The following is a 14,748-nucleotide window of genomic DNA, read 5'->3' on the forward strand; positions in this document are numbered from 1 at the left end:
ACCACCTTCTTCCCATTAGCCACGAAATTGAAGTCCATTCGCTTGAAACTCTAAGTGTATTCATCAAGCGTCTCCATCCACTGTATGCCGAGGAGGACCTCCATGTCGGCCAGATCCACTATGAAAAAGTCCTCTATCACCGTGTGATTTCCCATCGTGATGCTCAGCTGAGGAACTAGGTGTGTGCAGGGCAGGAAAGTCCCTCCAACAACTTTGACCTGAAAGCCCATGTGTGCTTCCATCGGAAGATTTCTTCGTTGTACTAAAGATGAATTTATGAAATTCAATGTAGCTCCGCTATCCAACATCACTGTGATCCTTTGTCCTTGAAGGGTACCTCACACACGAAAAACTGCGCACCTCGAGCTGCCAACCAAGGCAATGGATCCTCCACGTTTTATTAAAGCGGCAATCCTCTCCGTATGGTTGAAGTTGGCCATGTCAATGTCATCACTATGTTGGATGTCTTCTACTGGCGTTTCCTCTCGATCCTGCTCATCTTCTTCATCGAACATCACTTCGATGTAATAAATTTTCCCTTTCCCGAGACATCGGTGGCCAGGTTCCCAAGGCCCCTTACAATTAAAACATAACTTCTTTCTTCGGAGTTCTTGTCGAGATGCTTCATCCAGTGATGGCTTCTTGGGCGGAGGTTTGTCCCTCAGGAATGTCGACGGTTTTAGATGTGAATGAATCCGAGAGGATGAGGATGATACTGACAACGACGCCATGCTTCGTGCCTTACTGATTGCTTCTGTCAAGGTTGACGGGTTGAATCCTTTCATCCAACCTTTCAGTGATTCTGCTAGTCCATCCATAAAGAGAACAACCCGCCTTCGTTCAGAAATGTTTGTCACCAACACAGAAAGTCTCTAAAACTCTGCGATGAACTGATCTACTGATCCCGTTTGCCTCAGCTATGCCAGATCTTTGAAATTGAGCTCGGGGTCTTTTCCATCAAATCGTTCAATCAATCTCTCCGTGAACTCAGCATAAGTCTTTATTTGATCATGCCCAAGAGTGATAGTGTCGTGGGGCCACCATTCATGCACAACGCCCTCCAAGTGTAATGCGGCGAATTTAATCGCTTCTTCTTCGGGCATAGGATTTAGTTGGAAGTAAGTGTCAGCTTTCATTACCCATGCCTACGCTGAAATGGAGCCTGAACCATCAAATGGAGACAGGTTCACCTTACTCAATTTTCTCCTTAAGTCATCGTTAAAATATCCTCCTCTGTTTCCACCTCCTGCATATCTCATTCTTAGATCTGCGTAACCCTTGTAGGAGATGTCTTCTTCAAGATTTGCATTCCGCCAATCCTCCCGTATTTCCTCGAAGGTTGGAAGTCTCTCTCTGTGATGTGTCTCAGTCTGTGGTGGGAAAGTCGGCATGGATGTTCGAGAGTGTGCAGTGTGAGGGTGTGATCTGCCTGCCACTGAATCTACGCTATGTCCATTCGGTTCTCCAGAAATTTTGTTTTTCGCCAACTTTTTGAGAGTTTCTTCTATAAGCCGCTGAGTATCAGTGATCTGTGCCTGGTTCCGCGCAAGATCCCTCAAAAGTGCAATGAGTTCAACACCTATCGATTCCCGTTCCCGTTCCTGTTCTTCAGCCATTCTATCAACAAAATGTGTCCTTTGCTTCCGGCTATAAACTTGCATTCACCGATCACAGGCCGGCAGGATCGATTGCTCTGATACCACTATAATGTTCCTATGTCTTTTTGTATTCAAAAATGTTGAAATTTCACGGAAGATCACTTGAATATGGATGTTAGGTGCACAGGAGGGCAGAAGACTGGCCGTACAATTGATTACGGATGGCGTATGGTATGTCTTGAGCCATACCGAGCAATCCTTAGCAAGTCCGTACAGTGGAGATTAATGTACGGTTGTGTTGAAGAAGGCAGTGAATGACTTAGTAGCCGTATGGTGAAGGAAGGTAGGTCCGTACGGTGGCAACACAACTGCCATACGATGATGATGGCAATACGTACAGTGTCCTAACAGACCGTACGGTCTTGGTATGAGCTGGGCGTACAGTGAGCAGTCCGTACGGGGTGTGTTTCAGAAGCAAGGTAAGTCGTACAGTGGCTTAGATCAGCCGTACGGTTAGAGTAGGAAGTTGTACGGTAACTTAATTGAAATTTCAGAGACGTACGGATGGATGGAAGATGAGGGAAGTCAGGACGGATGGAGAGTGGAGCAGAACACACACACAATGATAGGAACACAATGTTGCATGTACATACACAGAATATTGATTTGTGTTGGAGGTGCAAGTCAAGGCATTATAGTAGAGAAGGACAAGCCTGAAGAGATTGAGTTGACACCAAAATGAAAGGATCAAGAAGCCATTCAAGCACTGGTAACTTTACCAAAATTTGGCACTTCTTCCAGTCACACTCTTTAGAAGTCAAGCATAGATGCAACACCATTTCAAAGATTAGTGCTGAGTCTAAGCTCATCAAAGGTAGATGTGGTAATTACATATGGAGTTGTAAGCCTTGATGAAGAGATTGTGTTACCAAAGTATGATTATGGCACAATTATACTAAACCACAGGAAAGAGAGTCGAATGCGAATATTGATTTCCACCAGAAGATAATACTTCGATTTGCCAGATACAGAGAGATGAACACCAACGGAATAGGGTGAGGGCTGAGTCCCACCGAAACCGAGCGAGCCAAATAGGGAAGGTCTTTCACTTCTGAAATGGCGAACAAATTTCAAACTTCAACAGGAATCCACAATACAGAGAAAATATGATCCAAAAACATACCTATCGACTACTACGAGCCATACTTAAATACCCATCGGGAAAGGCTTTCCGAGTGTGTACAAAAATTAGCCAACGGTGACACAAACTACTATGACAAAATTAAATTTGAGTCCAAGTTAAATTAAAAAATCGGCCCGTTACACAAAAATAATTAAATACATTTATTTCTGTTCGAGAACATTACAGACCTATCACACGAATCTGAGGAATCCATGTGATTGTGACTCCTGATTCGTAAGTTGTCAGTTTGCATCACCAAGCATCTGTGGTGGACTTGCAAAGTCTTGAGCTGAATTAACAACAGTAAACTTTTCTGTCTTGGCTCAGTCAACTCACAAATTTTGACAAAAAATTACAGTATCTTCTGGATTTCTGTGTTTTTGGTAGAACTTTGCTGACACTAAATCAATCTCAGGCCATCTTGTTTCAAATAGGCAAGAGCGATATTCAAAATCCTGAACAATCAAACTTAAAACACTCGTCATTTTCATAATTTATTTATGTAACAACTTTTTAAATAAACCCTCGATAATTCATTTAATCTATTATCTCCAATTCATTAAATCACAAGAACTTTCTCAAATTAGGTATCTGCTACATGGAACACAGCAACCTGTTCATTATATTTCTATTGAGAGGCTTTGCACTTAGATGCATGTCACTGATGTTACTCTGAATTGCAAACAATTACTGTCAAATTTATCTGCGAATATCTTTTTACATTGTTGAACCAGAGGTTGGGGTTGACCTTGTCAGGCTTAGTCCCAAAACTATGCTTTAAACCATTTCTTAACCAACTTCGAAGTGTTCAAACTAATAATGTTTCCTGATGTTATTACTGATGAACTTTCAGTATATATGGAAAAGCCGAATGTTTTGGTTTACTGCTTAAGACGATAGGATTTTTATTCTGGGCATCGCCCACTGACGGAAAAATTTCATATGCCGGTAAGATGTCTTATGCTGTTAAAATCGTGAGACAATGACAGTTCCACATCGAGCTTTAATATATTGACTTATCCAAAACATTATGGAATTCCCGGAAAATAGCCCCAACCTTCTTGCAAGGGAATTGCCGAGAACCCTGCAACAGAGCTGCTTGCCGGGATGCGGAGGAGCTTGCAGGAAGATCTTCTCAATGCAGAAACTTGCCACAGCGGTTCTTGGTGGTGTTTGTGATCACCTCAGGAATTGTTGCCGTACAGAACTATGGGTTCGTGGGACAGGTTTGATCCATTGTTATTGTCATGTCCATTTTCGTAGACTTGGGGTTTTCCCTTAAACAGAGAGAACATTGAAAAAAATCAGTAGCAAAGCCAAGACCGAAATTAGGACCAGAGCGCAAACTTGAAGAGAATTACAAGACCATCACAGTTGATTCTTCTTACCCACAATGAGATATCAGTTCTATGTGGTTTAAATTTTCAATAACAAGAACTGCAGAGTATGTTTGATAAGAAATGGCCATAAGCATTCCAAAAGAATATTTCTTCAGATCGATCCATAGGGGATTTGAAACTTAAAATGCTTCTGAAACCATAGCTTCTTAAACTTAATCTTGACGATGTTGTTTCCCTCAGTAAAACTATTTTATACCCTAAGAGAATCCAAGCAATGTCAGCAAAATTATTCTAACTTATCAGTTTGGGTTCGTTTTCAAGTTTGAAGTTTGAGAACCGGTTGGCAAATTTGGCAAATTATAAAATGTATATGTATATATAAATATTTATGAAGAATGAGTTAAAATTAGAATGTAGCATAGTAGCATAAACACATTTAAATAACAAAAACATCATACACTTGTAATCATGGTGATCTTACCATCATATAGTCATAGTGCTCATACCATCATATACTTCAACATCAAAGAGATTACCATCATATAGTCATAGTGCTCGTACCATCATATACTTCAACATCAAAGATTCAAAACATGAAAAATAAATCATAACATCAAGTTCAAGTATCATTGTTTCACATTCATTGTTCAACTAATAGAATAAAAATCTATTAATATTCTAGGTTCTTCAATCTTTGTCTTCTTCTTCATATTCATCTTCTTCTACTTCATTTTCTTCTTCTCTGGCATTAGTTGACTCAGCACAGAGCTAAGGCCAATGGGATCAGCAGCAGCAACAATGTTATTGGCATGAAATTTTTCAAAAAATGATAATGAGAGGCCACAAAAAATGACAATGCGAGGCCACCAAAAGCATGTCATAACAACCTTTTAGAATTGTGGACGCCAAAAACTTAATTAATTTTGCAAAAAAAATACTTTATTGCTGTCCACTGGCCCAGAAAGCATGTGGTTTGAACTGGGGTCGAACTTGGTTCAATTTTTTTGGACTGGTTCACCCAGGTTCAAACCAGATCGAACCAACAAGCAAAAATTGGAACCCTGCCCAAACCGGACCCGAACTTCAAACCAGTTTGAACTTCTGCGGGTCTGAGGGGTCTAGGGACAAACCATGGTCACTTAGAAATTATTTCAAATCCTTAATGGAAAAATTTGCATTAGCTTCAATAAATGGCGAGGTTAACCAACTTTCTTCCCTGCATATCCAAAAAACAATCATACTGTGCAAAACATTCATGGGCCTTGACCCCATGAATGCACTGTGTATGTAAGTTATCATTACAACAACTGACCCAGAAGTGCAACATATCTGAACCAGGTTACTAAGCCGAACATTTTTGGCTGCCTACCATTTTAGATTGCATTTTATTTTCAAAGCCTCTATGTTATGAACCAAGCATTTGTTTTTGTATAGGTTAATTATTTGATGTTTAAAAGGTCCACGCCCTTTAACAACTTCAAATTCTATGTATTAAATTATATTAATATTTTAAATTTATTTGAAAGGTCAAATAATCTTTTACCTTTCTGATTTGTATTACATGGAGTTACATGGAGTGTCCCTGCAACCTAGTCCAGCGATGACCAGCAGCCAATGTAAATTAAAGCGAGATTAGTCCCCCGTGGGTGAGATCAGCCACGTGCAAGATGTCTCTCTTCTTAAACCTGAGAGAGTTTTAAATCCAAGACCATGTGAAAATACCCACAACCTCAAGCCAACTCATCTATTCGTGTGGGCTTTACCTCTCTATTATCGTAGTCGCTATCTTTTCTTATTGAGAACATTATGAGTTCTCTCCAGAGGTAACTGGATATTAGATAAATTTGTATCTATCCCGATGTGCTAGATCAAGGACTGTAGACTGGTATTACTTACCCAATAGGCATACAGCGTTAGGTGCTTTGTTCATAGAAGAATTAGATTAAAGAGGAACCTTCAATATGTTTTTATGTTACAGTGTTTGAAAAACTTTGAATTAACAAAAGTTTCCTTGAACCAGTTTACTTGCTTTCTATATTGCTTCTTTGAAGCTCTCTGCTAATGCCCTGCACGTTATACAGAAAATAAAAACAAAAGTTTAAGAAACATACCATTATACAGAAAATTAAATAAAAGTTTAAAAAACATACTCCAGCCATCAGATACAGGAAAAGAATGAACTGCGCTCTGTCGAAATAAATAGTTCACTAAAAAGGGATATACAAATACCTACCTTTCCAGAACCCCTTTTGTTTTTAACAAATTAGCGGGTTTAGAAACCTTACTGCAGATGCATGAACATCTGTTCAACTGCTGTTGTTCAGATTAGAAACTAGCATGTTTCCTTGGTTTCTTGGTTGTTGCAGAAGACTGAGCCACATTGATTGCTATCACAGATTAATCAAACGTTTGTGCATCAAGTTTCAGAGTTTGTTTCTTCTCTGGGTTTTATTTGAAAGGACAAATGATTACAGCAAGTTCCTTTACTGGAATCTAGTGTGTAGTTTTTTAATGAATGCTATCCTATGTTTATATTTTAAAGGAGTTTTGTACAGAGTCATGTGCTGAGAGGTTTAAGTAGGAATGAAACCCATGAATGCGATTCAGTAATGGTAGCTTTTTTATTTAGTTGCTGTAACAGTAGCCACATTTTTTTTACTTACTTCAAAGATGAGCTCTATGTATGGATGATGAGTGTGTATATAGAAGGGTGGGGGAATTAAATACGCCACTGCATGGGCTCCCTGTCAATTTTACCTTGAGAGACAGTATGGTTGTACACTCTATATTTAGATTTTGGGCTTCTGGAAAAACTAGAATGAAGATATACATATATGTAGGTGCACTTGTATACGTGTGAATGAGGTAAACTATAAGTGCATCCGTTCTAATAAGAGTCATCAAATCCCATATCTTAGTTTAACTATTTTCAAGGTAAGGGCATGTATGTACATAGGAGCAATGAAAAAGAGCACATACAAGGTAGTGTCTCATTCTTCAGTAATAAATCAGTACTTTATAGGTTTCATTAAGGTCTTATTAAGATGATACAAATTGATGCAAGTTTGGGAATACAGATAATGTGTAAATATTAATTGATTATTAAGAAAGATATTTATTTCTATACAAAAAGAGATGTTATCTCTTATGTGCTCTTTTGTGCTGATTTTTGAGAGAATCTTTCATTACATTGATAAAAAGTTAGACCAAGTTCATATATATTACATGTTAGGAATGCTATAGTACTGAATTATTTTCTTTATATTTTTAAAGAATTTAGTCAATAATGCTTATATGAGAGCTCCATTTTCACATTTTGTTCTCTTTGGATTCTTCTTTCACAATTCCCTCTGATTTGGCACATGACCTCATTTCAGTTCTTACAAAAATTACAGAGGTTGATGTAATTAGAAAGTCCCGCTAAAAATGAATGATATAATTGGATGCTATTGAGTATTTCACAGCATTTAAAGGATTTCCTTTATTACAAGATTCAAGAATTGACAGATTAACAGATTTTCAGATGACTGATTTATTAACAGACGAACAAATGTGTTCTTTATAAAGAATTACAAGGATGTCGTTTCTTTTTACAAACAAGGTAGACTGAAGACGAAATTAGAAACAAAACTGAAGACAAGATAAGAAACATTCCTATCTAGTCCGAAAGATAGATTACAGACAAGTAGTTGACCAATATAGAAAGTATTTAACTAAGAAGATAATATCTTAATATCGTTTTCACAATGACTAAGTTTTTAACTTAAATTTGCAGGTTTCTGAGCTGCGATGAATTTAACAGACATAGAAGCTGGATCACCAACATCAGTTATTTTTAGCCCGGGTACTATTGGCCAAACAGGGAAGCCTGGAACTTGACAAATACTCATCATCATATGTTCCCGCTGACATAAACATTGCACCTGATTGGTGCAAGTGCTAGTTTCATGTATTTTGAAACGTGTCAATGACGTTACTGTGAATTGGAAACAATAAAAAATTAGCTTCTCTAGGAATACATTTTTTTATTTATTGTGCCAGAGCTTGAGCTTGACCGGGTCAGGATTAATCCCAAAAATTATGCTTAAAACGATTTTTTAACAGACTTCAACTATTAACGTCTTCCATTGTTATTACTGATAAACTTTCACTAAAAATGGAAAAGCCTAAGTTTTTGGTTTACTAATGTCAAGTATTCTTGAAGAACTGACTCTGGTGTTCTAAATGGTAATGCACCAAACCCATAACCATAAATTCCAAACATATTAGTGTCGTAAAATTTGTTTGCTCAACAAATGTACGGTTGCTCACTCCTTGCACTAGCAGACTTTTCATTTGGAATATAACAGTAAAAACCCTCAGATGATTTTCAAATGTAACAAACTTTTACGTATTAAACATTAACCAATTACATTACACTAAATGGCTGCACCGCTAGCAAGTGGCTCACTTTAAAAATTCAATTATTACAGTGCATACCGTTCTTGAAGAGCAACTAGTAGGTAAGGACTCGCCTTCCTACTTACAAATAGTCGATCAATTAATTTGTTGCGGTGTCTGGGTTCTGTGTCTCGCCTTCTCCATCCAAAATTATGTTTTTGTTGAGCTCTTAGAGCGGTTGAGGGCATTAGAGATGGCACTTTCATAAATTGCCCACAATGTTTTAGACTCGGGATGTCCTATAATTTTGCTAACAAATTTTGTCTCTGTCATGGTCAATACGTTCCAAAGAGAAAGCTCAAGGGCATTGATGGATTTGATTTTCTGCCAAACAAGAAACCTGGGCCTTGTCGTCTTTTCCAAATTGAGGTATAATAATCTAGGGCGCCTAATTACATAATTTGCAGGAAACTCCATGGTATTAACTACGAAGTTCATTTTCTCCTGAACACCTTCCTTAGAGTAAATTAAGGACCAGAGGAGCAGCTCCCAGCAGCTGCCAGATTTCTTCAGGCAAGAGTCCACAGAGTTTGAGATTCTCTATCTTGGCCTCTAACGTTTCCACGCGGCTCGCAGCAACTTTACTCACAACATATTTGTACAGTTTTCTCTCTTTATCAATGTCAATCTTGTTGATGACATCGACTTGTGCAGGCGTTAGAGACGTGCGTGTGAGAACAAACGGATATATCTTTAAGAAGTTTCCTAGCTCCTTCCCAGAGAAACCCCATTCTTCCCAAAAAGCAAGCGAGGGCTTCAGGGTCTTCTCCAAGCTACGACTGAGAAGTCGCGGTGTTCTTGTCAGGGCTTTGACGAGCACATCCTGGGGCTGAAATACATTCTTCAGAAACTCCATCCTGGGAAGGTGGTCATTCTTGAGGTTACGACACAAGACGGTGGAACAGTAACTCAAAAGCTTGGCCAGATTTCCATCCACAAAACCAAAATCTTCCAGCAGTTTGATATTAGATTCAATTGTTCTTTCTGCGTATCCGATAATTTCGGGCCGAACCCTCATTATACGGGCAATTTGAACATTAGTAAAGCCGGGCTTTTCAAACAAATGAATAAACTGCTCTACCTTGCTGAGGTCTCGAAGCTTCTTCAGTTGGGGGAACAACTTGAACATCCGAGTGATGTCGGCCTCAGACATGTTCAGTTTGGAGGAGGCAAACTGTGAAAAGAGGGTCTGCGAACGAGCTTCCTTGAGAAAGCATTACGCAGATGGAATGGATTTACTAAAAGCATTTTGGAGCAAAAATTGGAGTTCATGGGAGCTCCTGCAAGGAATAGTCTGCGGCATAACCAGCTATTCATCGTGCGGGTTTTCTGCAACAACAAAAGATCAGGTTAGGGTTTGTGCAGAGCTTTTACAATTTCCTTATCGTAAAGCCACAAATCTGATTGGGTTAGGGTTTTCTGCAACAACTGAAAAATAGGTTAGGGTTTCTGCTAGCCTAATAGTCCATTTGTAGATTCATACACTTCCTATACTCAGTGACACGGCAACGGCTACCCAGGCAGGAGGATCGACTGCCTCGGGTATGCCCCCGCCATGCCCCCATCGTTATGCCATCCCCATCATGACGGATCCATCTGGCCTCCTACGTGCGGGCATCGTCAACGCTATACCCGATCTCCTTTGTAACTACGTCAAAAGTTTGAATGGTTTAAACAAAGTTTCCCTCTTTGTATGATATGTATTTTAATTTGTTACTTTATTACTATTTTTTTTATCGCTTTGTTAGTTTAGTTATATTATTAGGAACATAATATATAAATTATTTTAAGATGTATTATATAATTATATTAATATAATTTTTCAATTTTAAAATCTTTGATTTGTAAAATCATTAATAATTCTTTTATTTTACTATATTTGTAACACTTTTGAGTAATTTGTTTAAACAAAATTTATCGCTCTTTTCAAATAATGTTTTTTTCATATCTATCTTTTATCTTTATTGTTTAAAACATTTTATTTTTAAAGGAGCAAACCTAACTAATTAGTGTTAAATAAAGGGATTTAGATATTTGTTGTTTATTTTCAATGTAAGTTACTTATGAAATGGAAAATTTTATGAAATAGATTTATGCTAATATTTATCTTTCTATACTTTTGTTCCATCAACCTTTTTAGCCATAGTTGAAGGTGGTTGGTGAAACTTAAGTTTTTAAAAGGAGCATTATTTTTCAATTATATTTTATATTATCATTAATCTATAAATTTCATTTTAAATTTACAAATTCTTGTCTTGGGAATTTTCCCAATGAAAATATATAGATAGTTTATATATTAGAGATGTGCTTTAATTTTCAAAATTTATATATCTTGATAAATTCCAAAAGTTGTTTCTAAATTTCCAATATTTTGTTCTAATATTCAATGAGATTGAGTGCTCAAGTGCTAATTCACATTTTAATGAAAGTAACAATAAATTTTTTACATGAAAATGGTAATATGTATCTCTTTTATTAATGTGAGCCAGTATGAAACTTAAATACAAGCTCTAAAATATATAAAATAAATGTAAGACATAAGTATTTTAATGTTAATTATGTGAGCTATTATTAATCTTTACATAAGTTTCTAAAAACAAAAATTATAATAATGTAATTTATAAGTACATTTTTTAATGTTTTTAAAATCTAAAATAATAAGAATAATTTTATAGCATTTTAACTAATTTATGTGAAATCATTTTTTTCCTTTTTGAACAATAGTCCCTTTTCTATTAATTAAATATTAAAGCTACATATTCACAAAAATAGGTCAAGGGATATGAAGATCACACGCGAAAGTTCACATGATAAAGTTAGAAATCTAACAACTATTCATCAAAAAAAAAAAAAAATTGCCCTCATGCGACTAAGGCAATGCCAATCAAGGGGGTGGATCCTAACGATCATTAAAACCCAATACATCAGTCGAGTTTGTAGGTGGCTCAGGAGGAGCCCACCCGTTAAGAACAATATCTTTCTCTTTATCTTCTTCTCCCTTTTCCTAGGCAAGCAAAATTGCCTAGTCCAAGCAGGTGAATGACCACTTGGGATCTGTACTAGGGGTAGGCCAACCAAAGGCAAAAAGAAAAGCAAGAGGAAATCGAAGACTAGTCAAAACCTCATCATTGAGAGGTAGAGTGGCGATGCTGGACATCCCAACCACCACTAGGAAAGCGACAGGAAGATTGGGAATATTGTGTCAGTGAGCACTGAACCAAGGAGCTACAGTCCTACTGATGACCATGGGGTGGAGTCTAATCCGTGGAAGCAAAATCTAGTGGCACCCAGGCGACCATACATGGTGCATTACCCTAGTGATTAAGAAGCTTCTGTAAGTGGTACACCTCAAGAGCCACCTTGTTGGCTTATAGTTAAATTTGTATCATTACATTGTGACATATGCAAGATTTAGTGTACATAGATACATTTATATCTATAAAGTTATGAGTGAAAAGAACAACATTCTTATGTTTCCATAGATGAAAAGATTTTCCATCTTAAAAGCATGCCAAATTTGAGTATACTTGAAAGGGATTCTGGGGTAATCCCCTGGCAGAGAGTCATATGCCAAGAAAATGGCTTTAACCTACAAGACTTGAAAATATCATGAATCCAAAGTCAATAGTGTTGAGCATTCTGATATAACCAAAATATATGTAGAAAGGACTCTGGTTGCCCACAAAAAAGACAACATGGGATAGGAATACCTAAATTCTTGAGTTGAGAACCCAAAGGCAATCTCTGGAAAATGACACACCAAGAAAAGTTTGCAATCTCTAGCTCAGTGATGACATTCCAAATAGTATTAAACTTATATGTCCAATTCTTCTGTGAATACTAGAGGTCTCAGTATTGGTTGATAGTAGCAACCATAGGAAAGTGAGGCACCAGCCAAAGGTATCCCATCTTGGTCTTGTAATTGACAAGAGGAGTGGACAAATAACACTTCCAATCCTTCCACCAAGGTTTGATAGGCTAGACACCGAGCTTGTAGAGCATATGAGGTGGGAAGAAAAGTCTAGTAGGTTAAAAGTTTTTTGATCTACGCAAGATAGATGAAATTAGACCTCCAATCCTCGCATGATCTAAGGCTCATAGTATCTTTGGAAAAAAGGTCTTTGGGAGTCTTGATGCAACATTTCAAAAAAATAACACACTCACACCCTAAATTTTGGCAATAGGCACACCTTGAATTCCAAACAAGGGTAAATACCAAAGATTGTGTTTGATCATAGAGAGCCCATCTCTAAAGTCCTTAGCATCCTAGTGAAGCCACAACTTGATGATTTCTAGATCTTTCCAAATGCTTTTGACAACAAAAGAGCCCTTAATTTGCACTAACTTTGACATGATGAGAAGGGTTCGCAACCCAATCCTCTTTTGAGTGGGTCTATTAACTGGGAATCAAGAGGAAATGCAATGTCTAAGAAGGATTTTCTATGTGTCATCTCTAGTAAGGGACTAGATGACCTATTTATCACATAAAGTAATACCCCATTTCTAAGTGGAAATGAGGCCAAGACCTCTAGATTCCTTTGGAAAACAATAGTAATCCCAAGTGACTAGCTATGAAAACCATGATGCTTAGCTCCTGAAGCCTAGAGGAAATCTCTTAGAAGCTTCTACAATTTTAAGTAAGAGGCTTTAGAAGGAGCTCAACAAGATGAATAATAAACATAGGGAGTAGCTAAAACCTTGGAATTGAACTGTAATTTCTTGGCCAGAGAAAGAGGCTTAGTGAGCAAATAATCCAACTTATAAATCCTGGCAACCAAGACATTCAAAAGCTCAACATATGAAGCTTGAAAAGAAAAGGGAATGTCCAAAATGAAAAAAAAAAGACCTCTCAGTGTTGAATCCATTTCCACTGATAGTGGGAAAGCTTTGGTAAAGATGAAACAAATTACTGCCTATAGAAAAATGTTTTGTGTCATTAGACGACATATCCAAAAGCCAAATCAAATGTATCAATATATTGGAGTACATTCAAGATATTTTTGTCGCCCCCAATTAGAGTGAGGAAAGAGTCATCTGCAAAGTTCCCATTAACAAGATGAGTAGGAGACTCAGGTCGAGAAGCCTCTAACATGGCTAGAGGAAATGACATTGGCAAGAAGATACCCAATTCCTTTAGCAGCAAGAACATACAAAGCTAGAGTGCAAGGACATCCCTATCAGATGGACGTGAAGTGACTGAAGTCCTCAGATTGTTTTATCCCCTCTTTGAGTTGCTCCTTTTTCAAAAGTTTAGGTATGAAATCTGATTGGCAACAGTCTCATTTTCAAATAATTTTTAGGGTTGGACATAGCGATGGAGAAACCCTAGTAAAAAATGAATAGGTTTATCCTTGTTATTTTTTGAACCTTTTAGTTTAGGGTTGTCTTTGATAAAGGGCAAACCTTATTAAGTATTTTATATCCTAAGTTTTTCTTGTTTTAATGTCCCCCTGATCATGAATTAATCATGGCAGGTCCTTTGATTTTGATTACTCATTATATTGTGCCTATGGTGGATACTTGATGCAAACTGATTTTGCAACCATTAGATCAAAAGCTAATCAAAGGTCATCGCTTTGTCACTAAAGAAAAGTGCAAGGTTTTTAAGTTTTGCGACAAAGTGAGGTTATGACACACATCTAGTGGGGCCATAGAAATATAGTAGTTTGAATGCTTGAATGAGAGCCATCAGATGCATATCAAATTGAGGATTGTCATATAGTCTCTAAAGGAAGATCTACTAAGTTTAACCAAAGCGACATAGTGACAGAAAGAGATGTGGATACAGTGGGGCGAGAGAGTTTGCGAGTTTCAAAATCAGAGGTTAACAGGTGTCACAGTTTGATTGGATTATAGTTGGGGGTAAGAAGGCTTTTAAGATGTATTTAAGTCATTGATCAGGTTGAGGATCAATGAATTTTGCATCGTCACTATGAGGAAATGCTCAATTTTTAACCAATACGACAAAGTGAGGTTACGACACATGTCTTGGTGGGCCTTACCCTATAGTGAAGGTGTTATCTTTCATACCATTTGACAAAGTGCAAGGCAGGAGAATCCCCAAAGGAGATGTCCTAGCCCCTAGAAAATAACCATAGTCAAATATACACGATAACATAGAGATTTAGATCAACACAATGCCAATTCTCATAATACAATTTTCATTCAACATGCCCAGTTGTAAGGC

The 14,748-nt window shown here is 37.4% G+C and overlaps 1 long non-coding RNA gene and 1 pseudogene across 1 annotated transcript; one reads left to right on the top strand and one right to left on the bottom strand.

The window, feature by feature from the left end:
- Nucleotides 1-3,731: 3,731 nt before the first annotated feature.
- On the top strand, nucleotides 3,732-8,464 carry LOC149571216 (uncharacterized). The gene is made up of 2 exons (XR_016359782.1): nucleotides 3,732-4,007; nucleotides 7,897-8,464. It is a non-coding gene; the product is annotated as an uncharacterized LOC149571216 (long non-coding RNA).
- A 20-nt stretch (nucleotides 8,465-8,484) lies between these two features.
- LOC149571217 (transcription termination factor MTERF15, mitochondrial-like) lies at nucleotides 8,485-10,214 on the bottom strand (annotated as a pseudogene).
- Between the last annotated feature and the right edge of the window lie 4,534 nt (nucleotides 10,215-14,748).

The sequence above is a fragment of the Cupressus sempervirens genome, chromosome 2 (assembly GCF_028749045.1).
Source record: "Cupressus sempervirens isolate cs-2001-9-10 chromosome 2, ASM2874904v1, whole genome shotgun sequence".
NCBI classification, from domain to species: Eukaryota; Viridiplantae; Streptophyta; class Pinopsida; order Cupressales; family Cupressaceae; genus Cupressus; species Cupressus sempervirens.